Source organism: Lutjanus erythropterus, chromosome 2 (genome assembly GCF_056507025.1).
Source record: "Lutjanus erythropterus isolate fLutEry1 chromosome 2, fLutEry1.hap2, whole genome shotgun sequence".
Lineage (NCBI taxonomy): Eukaryota > Metazoa > Chordata > Actinopteri > Lutjaniformes > Lutjanidae > Lutjanus > Lutjanus erythropterus.
The window spans coordinates 14,040,001-14,059,659 of record NC_139318.1 but is presented as its reverse complement, the minus strand read 5'-3'; the positions used below and the strand labels follow the sequence as shown (position 1 = coordinate 14,059,659).

The 19,659-nt window shown below is 39.5% G+C and overlaps 1 pseudogene across 1 annotated transcript in view; it reads right to left on the bottom strand.

Annotated features, from left to right (window-relative positions):
- LOC146331292 (uncharacterized) overlaps positions 1-19,659 on the bottom strand; it is a 24,623-nt pseudogene continuing 4,964 nt past the window's right edge. Inside the window, exon 3 of the transcript XR_014772315.1 lies at positions 1-76. The product of XR_014772315.1 is annotated as an uncharacterized LOC146331292 (transcript). The remainder of the gene's footprint in view (positions 77-19,659) is intronic.

Here is a 19,659-nt window from a genome sequence, read left to right as displayed (position 1 = left end):
CCTCCTTCTTCTTCTTTTTCTTCCTCTTCTTCTTCCTTCTGTTTCTCCTCTTCCTCACCTCAAACACAAGACGCCCCTGGAGAGAGGAGGTACAAAGACACTCGGTCAGAGAGGCCAGCCCGCCCTAGGGTTCCTCTGTGGCCTCCGATGGCCTTGTATGAAGGTCCACACACACAAACATGAATACACACATGCACACAAACACAGGGGTAGAGATGTGAAGGCCTAGATTCTGTCAGATCCATTGTTTACAATAGGTTCACCTACCCCCAGGCTGAATGTGATCCCCACTCTAGACATCACACACAGCTCTCCCTCACACACACACACACACTCCCTCATACATCATGCACACACGCACACGCACACACACAGGTGGACACACTAAAACAGTGTACCTAACAGTAAAACCTAAACTGATTCCAAAATGGATGTGCATAAGAAAAACCTGCAGAATAGTTTCACCGGCTGCAAATCAGATGATCAAACACACCATAAACACAACTTGACTGTACACACACACACAGACACACACACACACACACACACACACACACACACACACACAGTACATTTGCACAGTGTTTGCAACATAAATTCAAACAGTGTCGGAGGACAGCAGGAGAGACTCTCCCTAATTACAGCTGAGTGACAGCTTCTGATGCACTTCTACACACACTCTCTCTCTCGTACACACGCACACACACACACCCCACATACACAGAGAGTAAATTACCATCCTGCCGTAAGAGTGTGTCAACACACCTCTCTTGACAGAGGGACTAACTCCACAATCTAAATGAAAGACAACAGATTCACATTAATAACAAAATGTTCTCCCCTCCTCAAACCTTCATTATTCATCAGGACTCATTGATATGCAGCTCGGTCCGCTGCTGCTACGCTCAGGAACTTCCTGGGAATGTGTCAGCTCCAACCATGTCTGATAGACCTCCACCGACTGAGTCATCAGTGTAGTGACACTGCCCCCTGGTGGGCAAGAAACAAACAGCAACGGGCCAGAGATCGAGGGAGACTTCTCTAAAGCAAGCACATATTTCTACATAAGAGAGAAGAGTGGTGTTTGTGACCATTAACAAAGATGGATGAAAAGTAGAGGGATGTGTTCAATTGTGTATTAGAGCCTGATCAATATTGCATTTTTTGGGGCTGCCACCAATATTAGGGAATAAAAATTATCATATAAGCCATTATTCTCTATAGAGAATAAAGAAATGAAATACACATTTTTTGCACTATCTCTCAAATGTGGTTGTTAAATACAAGAATATGTAATGCAGGCAGGGTATTTTACAGCTTTACAATAAACTTTATTGTATATATGCATTTATTATGTAAAAGGATATGAAAATAATCAAATATACATAAAACACTGCTTATAAAGCTGAAAATAAAAACAAATTGCATGATGATCTGTAAAAAGCAAAAAAAAAAAAACAAAAAAAACATGTTGACGTATATTAGATAACATATACATATATGTAGATCGATATTATACAATACAATACAATATTGGGATGATAATATCAGTTAGCCTGAGTCCATTGTGTTCACTGAGTGCCTCTTGTGTGTGCAGTCCTGCAGAGAAATGCAAATGCAGCTGTCAAAGCCTTCCTGTACAGTGGAGTGTTGACCCCCCATTGACATGCACAGTGTTTATATATTTGTGCTATTTCAATTTGTATTCATGTGTATGACTTTGTCCATGTATTTGTGTGTTTGTTTCATTCCAGTACAGTATGTGGAAGTATGCGAGGTGCATGTGCTGTGTGTGCAGTGTGATTAGGCATGCTGCGTGGCAACACTGTAGCCCATTTCTTATTCTCTTTTTAAAGGCTGGGCTATGGCACGCATTTTTATCAGCTTTGTTCTCTGATACACTCATTAAAAGAGCACAATAGTGCATGTGTGTGTGTGTGCCTGTGTGTGTTTGTGTGTGTATGTGTGGTCTCCAGATGCAGTTCAGTCTCGTAGGGACTTCAGGGACAAAACGTCCCATCAGTCACAGCGATGTCTGTCACCTCTGCTGGGTCGGATGCGCAGACAAATACCTTCAACATTTTTTTTTTTTTTTGCTACAAGTTTTTGCTCCCATTTTTCACAAGTAAAAGTAAAACAACTAAGACTTCCTCTCTGCACACAAAAAGGTTATTTCTCTCAAATTAGGTTCTTAACTTTGTTAAAATCGCTGTTAGTGAGCACTGGTCACAATAAAAGTCCACTCTAAAGTATGCAGTTTTATCTTGACAAAAATACATTTCCTGTGAGGGTAAAGTCATGACCTGTCCTACTCTGCCTCTGATTGGCGAACCCTGATATTCTTACCTTACCCCTAACTAGTCACTCACCATACCTAAACCTAACCAACCCAACCAACAACAACAGTATGTACTACTAACCAATCAAAGTCAGACTAATGCTGGCCATGTATAGTATGATAAATTGTCAGATCTGTGTTTCTCAAAACACAACAAGATGTCCTCAAATGTCTTGTGTTTTCCACAACTCAAACATTTTCAGTTTATTGTCAGAGAGGAGAAATGAAACCAGAAAATATTCACCTCTGAGAAGCTGAAGTCAGGCAATTATAACTTTTTAAAATTACTCCATCCTGAAGATTTGTTGAATGCATTAAACATCAGTGGTTAAAGTATCTAATACTCTGAGTTTTGACAAGAATACTTTGTATTTTAAACTTTACCTGTAGTAATCCAATACTACTTATACTTAAGTACAGATTTTCAGTATTCTTTCCAGCACTGGTAATAATCATGCTGTTTAATCTCTATATGCTGCATCTGTCAGGTGTATAGATTATCTTGGCAAAGGAGAAGTGCTCACTAACACAGATATGAACACATTTGTGAACAAAATTTGAGGGAAATAAGTGTTTTGTGTTCATAGAAGAAGTCTGCGATCTTTTATGCACTTGAAAAATGAGAACAAAAACAAAAGTGCTGCATTTATATTATGGCCGAGTATAATTTCATCTGTGCTAATGAGCATGAAGACACAGTCTCACACAGACACATTTTTATACAAAACATTTATGTAACCAAAAAGTCTCCAGTCTCCCTGGGGACACCACGGTGAAGGAAGCAGAGGTGTGTGTGTGGGGGGCTCAGCTGGTCGTGGAGTCGTTGGATCTGACAGCGGTTAGGACACACATACACGTGGACAAACAGAGTGGAGACATGCTCAAGATTATCTGAGAACATCACGTCTCTAAAAAGATTCCTCCTCCTATATCACCCTCTCCTCCACCTCCTCTCCCTCTCTGTCTCTGTCTCTGTCTCTGTGGGCTGAAGGGCTGATTTGTGTCATTTCTTGCAGCAATAATCACTCAGGAGCGACACGGGGGGGGGGGGTTCATTGACATGCAAAGAGACAATCCCACCTTGGCCACAAATATATCTGTGTGCCCTGCATCCAAACAGCATCATCCGCCAGCGCTCCCGGAGCAACACATGCACAAACATATGTACGTCATGAATCCGCCAAATGAGACATGCACATGAAACCTTAGCGACCGTGCCTGACACATCAGGAAACATGTGCGCCACGCTTCAAAAATAAAACAGTGAGACACGTTCTGCATGATGGAGCTGTTACTGACACTCTGCTGTTTGTCAGTCACACAGATTATATCATTTGTCAGAAGACAGTACAGGAAGTTCCTGCTCAACAGAACGGATCTCCTGCGAAGAATAGAAACTGCACCATTACCCGATAACCTCTGTGTCACCTGTTTAGTATGGAACAGGGTTCGCCTTTGGGCTGTTCTGAGTATCACTGGTTTATCTTTCTTAAATGGATACGTTATCTCTCACTGGAGTAATTGCACTTCCTAAAGTGCTGCTTATCAGGCTTGATGACGAAAACAGGGATGAGTTATGTGTTTGTAAAACTCAGCTTCAGATTGCCTGACAAGATAGTCTCGTCATCAAACTATGATTGATTCTGCCTCATGAGCCACCGGAGGATAATGATGTTGGTCATTATTGTATTTTGATCCTTTCAACACTTTGGTCCTGAGCTGGATTTGGTAGCACTTTCTATGAAGGTCATATCTGTAATGCATTATTAGTACATTCATAGGACATTATAATGCATTTATAAGCTTGATAAAATGTTTTGTAAGTAAGGGATAATGCTGATAAAGTGTCCATAATCAGAAATTAATGGAATCCACAGAGGCAAGTGTGCTATTATCCATGTCGTTCATGATTTTCAGGATGACTTATGTGACCTTTGACCTTTTGTTTAGCAAATGAATAGGTTAAAACTTTGAAATTTTGCTCAGGGTTGAGGTTGGAAAAAAGGAAAATGGAACGTAAGTGTCTGGAATTGTATGATTCCATCATACTCACCTACTTCAGTTTGTTAGGGATGAGACAAGAAGAACAGAAAAAGTCTGCTCTTATACAAATATATCGACTTTGTTAGGTACTGCCTTTGTTCTGCGCTGTCTTTTGTCAGTATGAATACATGATTGCTGTGCTGTGGTGGGAGAACGATTATAAAGTGAATTCCATTTGGTCATTATCTGTTCTTATATGTGAAGAGATGAAAAGGATGAGATGCCTGAAATAAGAAATTCTGACTTCGACGGAGCAGTTTTGTACCTGTCGGTGTTGAGCAAATAGCTTTATAATTATGGTTTCGAGCATTAACTTACTCAGGACCAGTAATAAAATCACAGCAACAAGTTATAACTCATCTCATTAAGATCATTAACAAAGTGCTTGAAACAACTAAAATGCTCCCACATAAAAACTGCCTGGTTAGAAGAAACATCTTTGCTTTGAGATGTTTCATCTTGAATGAAAACTGAAATCAACATGAGTATATTTATACTCATATTAAGATCAACTCTTTTAAATTTTAATGACCCTGTCGTCCTTCCTTGTGAGCTTCCTTTAAGGCATTTCTTGTTCCATTACTGGCGCAGCTCTAAGAAAAAACATCTTATAAGCCTCCTGTTTGTCCAACACTTCCGTACTGCGGGATATAATCGACACTGTAGTAGTACTTTAGTCCTGGTTATTTATTCAGTCTCTCTCACACACTCTCTTTTTGTGCCTGTGACATATGGGCTGGCTGATTCAATGGACCAATAGTGGCCTTTAATTAAATATCAGATGTGTAACACTGTCACATACTGTCAGCTGGGTCATGTGCTCAGGCTTGTACCCGACCGCAGTTAAACAAACACAGTCTGCCAACCTGAAATTTCATTTTCTCTGTTCATTGAATTATTCAGCAATTCAGTGCAGTAATGCCTTACAATGAATTCTTCAAAGCCAGTATTGTGTCCTGAAATTTCTTGCTACCATAAAACAGATACAGTGGATCATCTACTCTAACAGCAACTAACTCTGCTACAATAATCAGGGGGGAGCAATGATTCACAGTTAACTCAATGTGTAAAGGGAACATGAAAAGCAGTCATTCCTTAAAAAACAAAACAAAAAACTTACTTTTAATCTCCCTTTTTTTCACTGTACTTCAAGTCTTTATTGGACAATATCTATGGGAGCTGAAAATCTGTCTGATGTGACTTGGGCTGAAATCATATTCACAGATAAGGTAATTAAGGTTTTATTAATTTTACATTTAGTCACCTTTACCGACTTCCTTTCTCATTCTCAGACACATCTGCCGTACTTCATGTTTTCCAGGATGTTTTAGCAACTAGCTAGCAACGGCCAGCAGGAAACACAATGTTAGCTTGAATTAATTAAGAATTTCTCTTCTTTAAACATTGTTGGAAACATTTGGGATAATGTATGTACCCAACTCAACAAAACATATAAGATATGTAGCGTTTTTAGACATTTATTAAATGCTTTAACTTACATTTAATTTAATTTCAGTACACCCAAAAAATATTAAAACAGAAAGTAAGTGTACTTTTAGCAAGTTATTGACCAGGCGCATTTTTTTTTTACTTTTACTCGAGTAGGTTTCTCAAATGGTAATCTTCACTTGTACTTGAGTCGTGCTTTAGGGGAGTAATTGTACTTTTACTCGCACATATTTTTTTGTACTCTCCATTGAAAAGAGTCCCATGATTCTCTAAATGCTGTCATGAAATCTTATTTAGTTTACTAGTTTTATTTAGACTGAAAATTTTATTTTAAATAAAGCAAGTGAAACAACTCACAAGAAGCAAAATGAAAGCAAAATAAATCTATAGATCCAAGATACAAGAACAGAAATGTCAGTGTGGGCTTTGCTTTACTCCGGTGGGCATGTGTGAAAAATTAAAAGGCAGAGGGATAGAAGGCCACACAAGCATCACACCAGTATCTCAGCATGCTGATTTTCTGTACCCAGACACAGACCAAGCAGACAAAAAGCATATCAGTGTAAAACAAAGTGCATCTCCCAAAGGCGGAAAGATATTGAAAATGAAACGGGCGAGAGCACAAAGCCCGATGGAATCTTATGTGAAGCGTTTCAGATTTCTGCCGATATGCAGAGTATTAACATTCAGTTAGGGTGTGTAATGTTCTGCTGCTATATATTTGTCTGCCTCCGACTCTAAACCATTACAGCATTCTGCTCCTCGCCATTTCCTCTGGGTCGCTGGGCAGATAGAGCGGGTGTGTGCCCACACACAAAAGCACACACACACACACACACACACTCACAAACTTAAATTAACACAGCAGTATGTGTTCAGAAGCCAGAACCCCCTTACATTTACTATCCCCTTATGTTCAGCCACCGCAGCCCGATATTTTCCTGCTTTGTTCCTCCTCATGACTCTCACTATTGCTCTCTACAATATCCATGCCTCCATGCTTCTCCCTCTGTCTCCCCTCTCCTTTCTTTATCAGTGTGCAGATGAATATCTCTGCTTCTCTCCTCCCACTGTTTTCTGTCAGGCAAGTGCAAGTGCAAGTTTGTGTCGTATCGTATCCTATCGTATCGTATCGTATCATATCGTATCGCATCGCATCGCATCGCATCGCATTGCATCGCATCGTATCGTATCGTATCAGATCACATCAGATCATACCATATTGCATTGTGCGCTATCTTATCCTATCCTGTCCTATTGTAGGAGTTCCTTTCACCATGGCCTCTGTTTAATCTATGTGTAAATATTTTGAACAGAGCTGGCCAAGGATGCAAAATGAATTTTAGTCTGTACTGACAGCAAAGTTATAGTGTATCATATTGTATTGTATCACAATGTATCGCATCATATTGCATCCTATCCTATCCTATCCTATCCTGTCCTATCCTACACTATTATAGGAGTTTCTTTCACTTTTCAGTGTGGCATTTGGCACAGGCAGCGGCAGTGAAGCAGAAATCTTGGACATGTTGCATGACAAACACACACACAAACCCAGCAAATCACAGTTCTGCATCAATGTGGAAGACTAGACTATTAGACTAGGCTAAAAAATTACATGTAAGCTGTAAAAATGTACTATACATAAATTGCTGTGTTCAATTTGATTTATATACATGCTTATGATAATGCTGACATCATACAACATAATACTAATACTTCTAACAAAAAACAATCTTGTATTTTTGCACATAGTAGTTTGGTTGTTTCATGGTTGTTTGTTTATGATAGACATATCATAAATGTACTCTTGCATAAAAAAATAGTTATGTATAATCTTGTAAGGGAGCTGTATGAAAGTGTGTATAATTGTGAAACTAAAGTGTGTTCCTCTTTAAGGTCCACAACACTTGTACACAGGCCTGGGCAACAAAACATTAGTAATTTGTATTGGCAATAGACACAACATCAATAGCAATAAGGAAGGTGTTCAGTAAAATGTTCATTAGTTTCACTCAAATCCATTAAATGTAAACTGCTGTGAAATCACATACGAAATACACCCCGGCTCACAACAACCTGTCATATCCCTTGATAATGGATCGTGCTACTAGTGACACACAAACAGCCAATAAGCTGTAAATAACAGGCGTGTAGTTCAGTTGCACCATCGACATGTGACACAACAACAGAAACAGTGTGGAGTGAGATATCACCTGTGTGTCTTAATAAATAATAAAGTGGTTAAATTCAATATAGAGGGGTTAAATACAATTATTAAAAATAGGTCATTAAAAATGATCAATAATTATCGATATATCATGATACATTTTTCAGCCTAGCCCTGATAAAACTGTATTTTGTAGGGGGGGGGTTTGCTATAGGGAAAGGTCAGAAGTCATCTTGAGGGACACAATAACATTGCAGCTGTTTACTGCCATCCATCCACTCTGCCACACCTCCTCCGCTGTATTGTTTCCTTCAATAAACCAACAAGCAATAAAGTGGAGCATCCTCTGTTTGGTGAAATGGCCAGGTGGGGAGACAGAGAGGGGAGAAAGTTGTGAGTGAAAGTCTGAATTCAGGACCATTACCTGGCTCTGGTATTGACTGCAGAGTTCAGAGAATGGCCTTGGCACTAAGGTACCATTACAGCTCAATTGATCGGCCTGCACTTAAAGTCCAAATCCCACCTTGTTGCACAAGCCGTCGTCTCAGGATCCGGTGGCCACGGAATATATGTGTGTGTTTGTGGGGCTTGGTGTGTGTGTGGGTGTGTACAAGCGCTCAGAAAACTGTGTTTCGAGTCTTGTGGTGTTTTCCAAGGTTGGTCTTTGCCCCTCACTCTTTCTCTCTCTCTACCAACTTGTTTTCATCTTTTTCTCCTCTCACTTCTTCTTTCATTTTCTCTTTCCTCTCCCCCACTTTAATGGATAAAAGTCACAAATGATCAGAGTCCCGTTGTGTGTTGCATGTGTCAAAGCAGGGAGTCTGGACCCACCTCTCCAGATGGTAAACACACAAACACAATCACAGACTAAGGGGCAAATATCAGATTGCTTGCTTGTTCAACATATAGTATAAAAAACTAGAAATAAACAATAAAATGATTCAATTAAATAAGTAATTTCCTACATCCTTTATTACTTTTGCCATACACACACATACAATGATTGCTGGGTAATCTGTTTGCTGGTGTCATCCAGTGCACCAACAAAGGGAACATACATGAGCCCAACTCATACTCCTAATTTTGAAAAAGTTTTGTTGAGATAATGGAGATGGTTAATTACTTCAATATTTTTAATTGCAGCCATTTATTGAGCTTGAGCACCCAAATAGTGACAAATCAAGTTCCCAGCTCACTGTCAAATATAATTTTATGTGGGTGTTTGAAACTCAAAAGATTCAAATTCATCTAGAGAAGTAAAGTAAGTTTGAGTTTGAGATTGATTCAAAACTCAAAGATTGCCTTGAGTTTTCTCTCTTTTGTTCTTACAGTGTAACCAGCGTGCCTTCATAAATAACCTGCACTGGGCCCCATTGTGCCTTACAGCACTGTGCAGACTCCATTCACACACATCACACCTCCCTTCATGTGTACCTCCGAGCTGCCAACACTAACATTTCCATGTAAACACACACCTATATATATAGATCGGTCCTCTTGCATAGTTTACACAGAACAAACAGCAGCATTTGTTTCACAGGCAGCCTTTGCTGGATGTACCTGTCACATTCACACATCGCTAGCAAGTCTCATTAAAGTCTCTTAACAACCTCTCCCTCTGAAGCAGAGGAGGGTGGAGAGTCTGGCAGATGTAGGCTGTTACTTGTTTTATGGAGGAAGGGAAAAAAAGCACACACGCTAACAGGCTAATAAACATTAGCTTGCTAACACAACAAGTCTGCGGCCACGGCCCGGTCCCTGGTCTCCTCTTTACAAGTCTGTCGTTTAAAACTCAGACAGCCAGCAGCATAGGCCGACATACTGTAGATCAGGGCAGCCCTCTGACAGACAGAGGCAGGGCCCGGGCCGTAAATCCGGCGCACTCTAATAAAGCAATAAAAGGCCATTAAAAGTCAGTGTCCCTCAGCACTGGAAGATGGATGGAAAGGTGGAAAGTAAAGGAGACACTTTTAGATGGCTGCACACACCCACACTCACACTCATTTTGGCAGGTTTGCTTCCCTTCTCCGCTCGAGACAAACATCTGCAATATTGATGCCTTTCTCCTGTTGTTACTCTTCTTTTATCCTCACTGGCTGCAGCTCGCTTTTGGTGATGAAAAAAAGTAAACACTGTGATTTAGAATGGCGAAGCGCAATCTTTATGTACTGTTCTGCTCGCTCAGTAAGCTCTCTGTCTCCGCTACTGATCTGCCTTCCTCCCTGCGAAGTCTACTGCAAAGTTTCCCCGCCACAGTGATTTCATACCATCCTGTGTGTGCAAGCACTTGCACACAAACTCACACATTTTACACTTACACAATCATGCACAAATGCAAATGTAAAGTTGCCTTTCACATCTCTGGTTTTACTAGTCGCTACCAGTTTCAAAGTAGCAATACCAGACTTTTTTATAGGATGGGAATTGTGAGTATTTGTGGGGACATTAATGCAAAATTTATCATTTTCATGAAGAGCATTCTTCAAGTAATGGGAAACCAGTTCTTTTGTCTACAGGGTGCTTCTTTACTTCCTTTCTTTATCTTCCCTCTCTTTATTGTTTTACTGCAAATATCTATTCTTTTCACTAGTTCTCTTACTGTCCCAGTGTTTTTCTTCCATTTCCAACCTCACTGTACAAACATAATACAGGATTTAGTGGAATCAACTAATCTTTTGGCATTAACCTAAAGCTACAACATGGAGTTTTTAACTGGTTATGAATCAGTCTCTATTTAAAACTGATGTCTCCATATGACCCACATAAATTAAAAGACTATCGGAGAGAAGACTGACCATGTTGGATTTAGCCTGTGTTTACATGTTTCCAGGCAAAGTGGCAGTGAGTATGTTAGCCAGTTAAAATGAAGCAGGAGGAGTTTTTTTTTCACTTAATTTTATTTTTGACATTATATTTTGCTGTTATGGCAATGGAAACATTGCTGCTTTTGTCCACAGAGGACTCCAAAATCAACACAATATGAAAGTTTCTTGCAGCAGCTTTAACATATATATAGAAGTTTTATTTATTCCAGTTAATTAAACTTAAAATTTCATAGTAGTAATAGTATTAATGGTATTCATTTTGTGAACTCTTCAGAAGTAATAAACATGAGTTCTTCTAACTTGAAGTCTTTTGACTTGAAATGATGAGTTGAATGAATGAACAAATTATGTACTATACAGAGTTCAATCAACTCATTAAACTAAGTTTCCAAAGAAACATGATCAGCATATTAGCAGACTTCTGAGCATGTTTTGTTTGAGAGTTAAAACTCTCCGGAAACCCTTCTTTTTTATAGTTTCAAGGAAATATATATATGAACAAATGTATATGTGTCTCTAATACACTTTGAGAGAAGTCATAGTTGCTTTTTTTGACAATAATGAAATCTCTGCAAACCACAATGAGGGTTTGTATTGAATTCCACCCGCTTACGCTTTAATAAATTCAATTTAATAAATTCAGTGGGAGCAGTTTCACGTATTGTCTTTCTGTCAATGATGGAACAAATTACCTCCAATAGGAGCAGCTGCAGCTGTGAATTCTTTATGTGGAATGAAGACGGGACTTTTAAACCTGATAAAATGTAAAAGGAAATTAATTTGTCATGTTCATCAGTGTCACTGTCGAGTTGTTGATTCAACTTAATGTCTTAAGGAATTCAGTGTAATTAACTAATCTTTTCTCATTAACTTAACATAAATGTACAAGTTTTATTTTATCAAGTTATTTAAACCTAAAATGTTTAGAATTTATTTTCAGAACACTTCAGAACTTATAAACATGAGTTTTTGAAATGTAAAAGGAAATCAAATTGGTTTGCAATGTTCATCAGTGTGACTGTTGGTTCAACTTCTTCTCAAATATCTTAAGTTTCTTAAACATGTTTTCTCAAGTACAACTAAAAAACTGTATTTGACTAGAAAACGTTTGTTTTGAATCATTGCAAAATTACTTCAACCTGTCTTTTCAAATTCAGTCAACTTAAAATTTGCCTGGACACTAACTTTTTAAGGTAAAACAAATTTACTTTTGCAGTGCTGCAGAGGGATCAAAAGGAGGAGAGGTACAGGGGAGCGAAGTAGTGAACCACGACAGGGCAGGAAGGAGGCTGCACAACCTCGCCGAGTACAACCAGTCACTTGCTCCTTGCTCCTTTCTGTACAAAGTTTAACAGAAAGAAACAGACAAAAACAAAGTGTGTGTGTCTTTCTCTGAACGTGTGTGTGGCTGGACCCTTCCTCTGTGGCTGCCGGTATCGAATGGCGGCCCAGAGCCAAACAAAAGCAGGCCGAGGCCCTGACAGTGAGTCTCTGGAGAGCAGCGGCCATTCGTTGTGCTTTGTGCCCAAATTATGATTAATGGAAAATAAACAACCTTGATGTGGAGCCTGTTTTGATTTTCTATGAGCCTCTCAGTCAGTCGTAGCTACTGCTCCTCTGGCCAAGAGAAATAATGCCGGACAAACACTCACTGAAGCTCAACTCTTGGCCTCATGGCGCTTTCGCACAACAGCTTTAAATCAATCGACTCACAGATGAAGAAGCTGCTTTCACAACCTCACACACGCACATGCACAGACACACACTGGCTTTTGCTATCTCTGTACATGCACAGAAACTCATATATGCAGACAAACCGACATCTTGATTATATCAGTCCCCTCTGCTGCTAATGACCAGCTTGTGCGTAATTATATTAATTACCATACGTGCCACGCCTGTCGAGTGGCTAGCCACAGCAAGGGGGGAGTGTGATACCAGTAGAAAAGGAGAAAACGGGAGCCAAAGGAAGAACACATGAAGGAGTTGCACAGAAGTCAGAGTGGGAAACAACAGAGAAGGAGGGAGAAAAGGAGAAAAAGAGAGATTGGGAAAACAGAGAGAAAGAGAGCAAGGAGAGAGAGAGAGAGAGAGAGAGAGAGAGAGAGAGAGAGAGAGAGAGAGAGAGAGAGAGAGAGAGAGAGGAAGCCTGATCAATTGTTCATTTTACAAAGTCACTGAGACGTGTCAGCAGTGTCAATAAGTGAATTAATTTGTCTGTGGGTCTCTGGAGCATGACACCATATCACTCTGCTCCCCTGAGACAAGCAGGGCCTCTAACCCTCTCTCTCTAACATACACACACACACACACACACAGGCACACACACACACACAGGCACACTCTTACAAAGCAATCCCACACAAGGATCACACACACACACAGATATCAGGAGCAGATATGCTGACACAAAAACATTTTCATACAAATGTTCTCATGCTTGTAGATGCATACTCTCGGTGCATTTGGGAGGACGTAGCAGTGTATTACATCCATGCCCTGGAAACTTACCCAAACTTTAACCATAACCATTACATGCCTAACCTCAGACCAATGGTTCTCAAACTGTGGGGCGGGACCCCTTGATGGGCCATCATAAGTTATGATCTATGTTGGAAAAACAAGCAAACAAGAGCATTCTGATGTTACTGTGCTGATCTTTATTTCACTTAAATCCAGCTTGGATCCTTTTTCATTAAGCCCCTTTTATGCTGGACAAAACCCCACTATCATCTGGAGTGGCGTTCATTCCTAGTCAAATGACTTTGCAGTGGTCATGGATATTTATCAGACACCAGAGTCGACATGCTAACTTTCGGTCCTTTTCGGCTGCAGAAATGACAGCTTTTATTATGAAGCTCCAAAATCAGCTTTCATCACCGGTAAAATAACGCGACTCCTATCCAACTGAAAGTGAACGTGAAAGTGTGAAAGGAGGCAGATACCTGAAAACAGATGCAGGAGAGAACTTTTCCTACACAGACGTGAGTTGAATCATGGTTTTCCACCAAACAGTTGCTTCCCCAATTATTGATAATGATTGTGGGGTGTGGGGCTAATATTTTTAGGCTTTTGAAGGGGGGCATGCCATGAAAAGTCTGAAAACCACTACCCTACCCTAAACTAAACCAAAAAACAAGTCTTAGGCCTTGTAGGGACCAGCTTTTTGTTCCCAAAGTACTTATCCCCACTTTGTGGTGGAGAAAGATAGTTGCAGGAATTGACAGTAATATTTTTAAGCACTGGTGCCACAGGTGCCAAAATTTGGTGGCCAAAGTAAATTTTTGGTGACCTTAACTGCAACTTTGTTTTTTTTTTAAATTATATTCTACCTATTTAGAATCAATTTAATTTTCCATAGTCTGTCTTTTGTGTTTCTGGCTCTTCTGAAAGAATCCCATTAGCAGTTTGAGTCGGCTCAGTAAACTCATACCTCAGCAGTCCAACAGAGCAGCTACTCAGTGACGAGTATTATTCGCTGTTTTTGTAGAATGTTGAACTGAAAGGTGCAAAGCAATCTGGATGTTGAGCTTAACTCTGTGTTAGTGAAGGCTTGCAGTATGGGGATAAAACTTGGCAGCCACAGATGGCCACCTATGTGGAATATTTGGTGATCACAGAGTAACTTTCTGTGACCACAGGCCATGGAGTTGTCTTAGTGTTACTTCCATATCATCGGATACCCACAAATGGGTATACAATATGGTGGCTCAAATGGACGTGGGAATGTGACTCAAGAATCAACTTAATCAATCTTTAATACCAGACTATATAGGCGTGTAAAACACCTTCAATTAGATTAATTCAAAACCAGCTGAAAGATGTTGCTTGATGACAAATCATAAACTCTCAGTTATTTTGATGTAGATGAGGTATGAGCTCAAAAGTTAAATCAACTTCCATGGACGATTTACAGCAGTGAATTGACTCTAAGCATGTACACACACATACACACACACACACACACACACACACACACACACACACACACACACACACACACACACACACACACAAAGACACACACACACAAAATAATGATTCATCCTCATCTGAGCAACCCTCCCCAAGGGAGGCTATTGTCCGCTGGTGACTGACATCAGTCAGCCACCAAGAGGGACCCTCGACCGCTGGCTGCCTGCTGTTTTCATTACAAAGCCATCACCTCCAGCACACACACACACACACACACACACACTGTGAGCACAGACACAGGCAAACACATTTACACACACTCACTCACTGCTCTGACAGAATTCCCCTCAGTCCCGACTACCCATACTCCTCTCTGTTGACGCCTATCTCTCACACATCCATTCAATCAGTGAGCACCCACATCAGGCCCTGGCCTCCTCTTCTCCCTCCTTCATGCTCTGCATCCCACAGTGTTAAACCCTCTACCCCCCTCATGAGGTGCAGTGTTGTTTGAGGGTTGCTGCGATGACCGCCCCAGGCTCCGCCATCGCCGCACCACTTCCTCGCCAGAGCTTCGTGGTGGACCCACACTGCAGAGCATGCTGGGAGCTTTTCATAATCCCACAATCAGACTAACACTCCCACACACTCACACTGTCGCTCAGGGTTACCAGCACATCTGCCAGCTGCCAGAGGGGAGCGAATAGGGACGCACTGTCTCACGCAGGGACACACACACATACTAATACACACACACACACACACGAGCGGAAGGAGCAGATTGCATCCAAGGTGATAGATAGAGCACTGTGGGAAGGAACTGTGCCTGTTCAATTACAATCATTACTATCACTTCAGGAGATTTGTCATGGTCAGAGTGAGTTGGAGCTGTGCAGAAATCACCTTGAGGCCTGTGAAGTAAAATTATGTTATGTTCAATTTTAGCAAAACGGTTACGGCGTCCTCAAAACGCTCCCTCGATTGGAAATGACTAAAATTAAACATAAATTAATTACTCCAAAATTCCAAACAGATGTTTAAAAAATAATGCTTCAACGGGATGTGACTGGCTCTTTAAAAGCACTTGACACATGAAGAACAATAATCCACTAACCCACAATCTGTCAGCTACTTTAAAGCCATTTGGACGTGGCTGCTGTGTCTTTGACTGTCTCCTCTGGGTTGGACGGGGGGAGACGCCACGTGGCGGTGCGAGCTGTCAGTCAAAGCGGGACCTGTTCGATGGAATTAGAGAGAGTCTGGAAGGTGTGATGGCTCCACACAGGAGACCGAGGCCTCGCTGTCACTGATTGACTGACTGACAGAGGGGAGAATGGAAGACACACACAGCTGTGGAGCTCCAACATGAGACCTCCACTGCTTGGACCAGTCGGTGTCTGCTCTTACAAAATGATGGCTGCGTGAGAGTAAAGCTCGGTGTTAGAGTCAACACTTGAAGGCAAGTGATTCTCAAACTTTTTTCAATAACGTACCCTCTTTGAAATATTTTTTGGCTGCACCATCAGTGTCGGTTTGTTGAGGTAAATCCCATTAAAGCATATTCTACCTGATGGTATTTTGTTGGCTCATTTTTCACTTTGGTTTTCACTTATTTCTCTGCATTTTCAGCTGTATTACTGATATATTTCAATCACAAATCCATTTTTTGGATTTTCATCTGTCATTTAATACAGACGGAGGCTTTTGGCTCACACTGAATATGATTGCGTCTGTTGCTTTCTTCTGTGAGATTTCACAGCAGTTTTCAACAGTTAACAACTGAAATGAAAATAGAGTAGAATAATTAAATATAAAATGTGATTTAATCAAACTTGCATTTACATTTTTATAATTATTTTAGAAATCATGCATGACTGATATTATTCAATTAACATATTTTTAAAAAATCCCACATACCCACTGCGTTACTCCACAGTACCCCCAGGGGTACTCTGATTTGAGAAAAGCTACTTTAAGAAGTGGATCAACTGTGTTTTTAGTTATTTTATATAAATGTCCTCTGATAGATAGATTATACTACTATGGCATAATAAGTAAATAAATAGACAGAATTATAGATATAGATATATAAAGGATATAATGAAAAGTGCCTTTATTTCTCTCAAATATAAGAATAAGAGTACAAATTACTCAAATAAAGAAGAAAATAAAATTACAAAGGGATTTTAATCGAAGTCCAACTGATGCTGGAATTTTGAGGCTGATATCCATATTAAGTTTAAAAAATATATAATGGCACGCTAGCCAGTAGTAATTTTAAACAACCAGTCTTGATCCTTGATCTGTCTTTTTTAAATTATGAATAAGATACATATTAAATGGGACATTTTACGGTTAAAAACTAATGTTTAGTGGAAAAACTATGTAATGGTGACACTGTTCCTAAGTGACCTCAAACCTAGTTTGGCCTTTGTGTACTGCAGTTTGTTAATTATCAGCCAGCATATTCTCCTGTACATATATAGTTGCTTGCAATGAACTATTGGTGGCTGATGTATCGGCCTGGGCATTTTGTCAGCCTTGTTCTGATCTAATGTGATTTCATTTTGCTCCTTTTAAACCAGGGCTAAGTTAGGACTGTAAACACAAGGAAAATAATTCAAGGTGAGATAGAAATGCACAAAATAAATTGTTTTTTAGTTAGCTTGAGTACTTCACCAGATTAAGTCATTACAAACACACATTTAGTACTACTTTACAATAAGACTATCCTTATAAATGGTTTATAATTAGGTTGTAAACACTTTATAAATCACTATTAAGCAATTACTAACAAATTATAAGACAGTTTTCATACAGTCAGAGTGGGTTTACTATTTGACAAGATCCAGTTAGTGCTTACGACTGCTTACAACTGCTAACAATGAGTTACTACCATTTATATTGGCAAAAGGGAGCATTATTGTGAAGCATAAAATACATCACCATTTATTAGTGAGATTAATTAGTAGCAAGCCGCAACCGCATCTTGCCAAACAGAGCAACGCTGACTTATGAAAACTGTTATAACTTGCGTAGAACTGTTTATTAATGATTTATGAAGTGGTAGCAATCTAATTCATAATTAAAAGACATTTATACATTATTTATAAGGGTAGTCTCATTGAAAGTGGTACCATTAAGGGTTTCTTTAGATGAAACTGGATCTGCAACAATTAGAGGATTAATCGGTAGTCTGTCAACCATTAAATTAATCGCTAACTATTTTGATAATCAAATTATCATTTTGAGTCTTTTTTTTAGATTTTAGGATGCCATCTCAGGCTCTGACAGACTGCGATCAACATTTTCTAACATTTTATGGATCAAACAACTGATCAATTAATCAAGGAAATAACTGACAAATGAATTGATAATGACAATAATTGTTAAATGAATCCACCTCATCCTAGATTAGTTAACTCTGTACACCACTAGAGGGAGAATGTGTGTAAGTCTATTAGCTACAGAAAGTGGTGGACGGTGCTTTTCTTTAATCTGATGAATTTTTTTTTAAATTAATCAAGGGCTCAGTTTATTCATGAAGGCCTAAATGTGGTGTATCTGAGCCAGCACACATTGTTAATGAGGTCTTGCATGTTCCCACTCTGGTCTGCCAACAACATCTGAACTTTACCCTTTTTTTAAACCATGTGTCGTGACCTCTGTCCAGCTGTGGTTTTGCGGCTGATACAAGAAACAGATACATGCTGTGCTCACACACTCATTGATCTAACATCTCCCTGTCCTCCATTAGAGTCATGAATCTCCTGTTTGAGAAGAGACATCAGTCCCCAAGTGTATTTTTCTTCCCCTGAACGTGATTTCATGAGGACGAGTGAAGGCGTTATTGTCCACTGCTTCTGCATGACGCCTATTCATGTTCTCTGACTCAATACACACCCAGAAACTGGCCCGAGATGAAAAGCTGTCCAGGATGCTGTCATTTACAAATGAGAGGCCCTTTTTCCATCTTTCTGCCCCGTGACATGAAAGAATGCTTCTCCTCTCTTCTCCTCTTTTCTCCTCTTCCTCCTCCTCCTCTCAGTCGGGAAGTATCCATTCATCACAGTCAATCTGTTAATGCCAGTGTGTGTGTGCGTGTGTGTGGAGGTGATCTCCAATCTGTCGTGCTGCTGTCACCTCACCAGTCCTACATGCAGAGATGGTGAAAGTACACACATTCTTTACTCATGTAGAAGTACAGATACTTGTGTAAAAGAAAGACTCTACTAAGAGTAGAAGTACTGATTCAATTTCTTTATACAAGTAGAAGTGAAAAAGTCCAGGCTCTGAAATGTATTAAAAGTATAAAAGTAAAAAGTAACCCTTTAAAGGACTGTTTCTGTTCTCTTTTTTGTCTTGTTACATCTTGTAATATTTCTTACGTTCTATTAAATCATTTTCATCTTATTACATCATTTTTGTCTTTTGCGTTGTTTTTGTCTTGTTATGTCATTTTCACCTTGTTACGCCATTTACATCATTGTTGTCTTGTTACATCTTGTTACATTGTTTTCATGTTGTTATGACACGTCATTTTCATCTTTGTTGTTTATACAGTTTTTATTGTGTTACATATATGTCTTTTACACTATTTTTGTCTCACTACATTTGTCATGCATGATCTGCACTGATGGATACCCAAAGGAATCGTCTTTGTTGAGTTACTGTCCCGTCTATTTAGACTGAAATCAGTATTGATGTTGGGAAGGTGGCGTGCAATGATGCAAAATAAAAAATAATCAATAATTCCACCCAAATCCATTAAAACGAAAGCAAGGAGCCTGTTTTGAAAATGTATGGAGTATAAAGTACAGATATTTGTGTTAAAAAGTAAAAAGTTGTCAGAAAAATAAATACTGAAGATACAGATACCTGAAAACTCTACTTAAATACAGTAACAAAGTATTTGTACT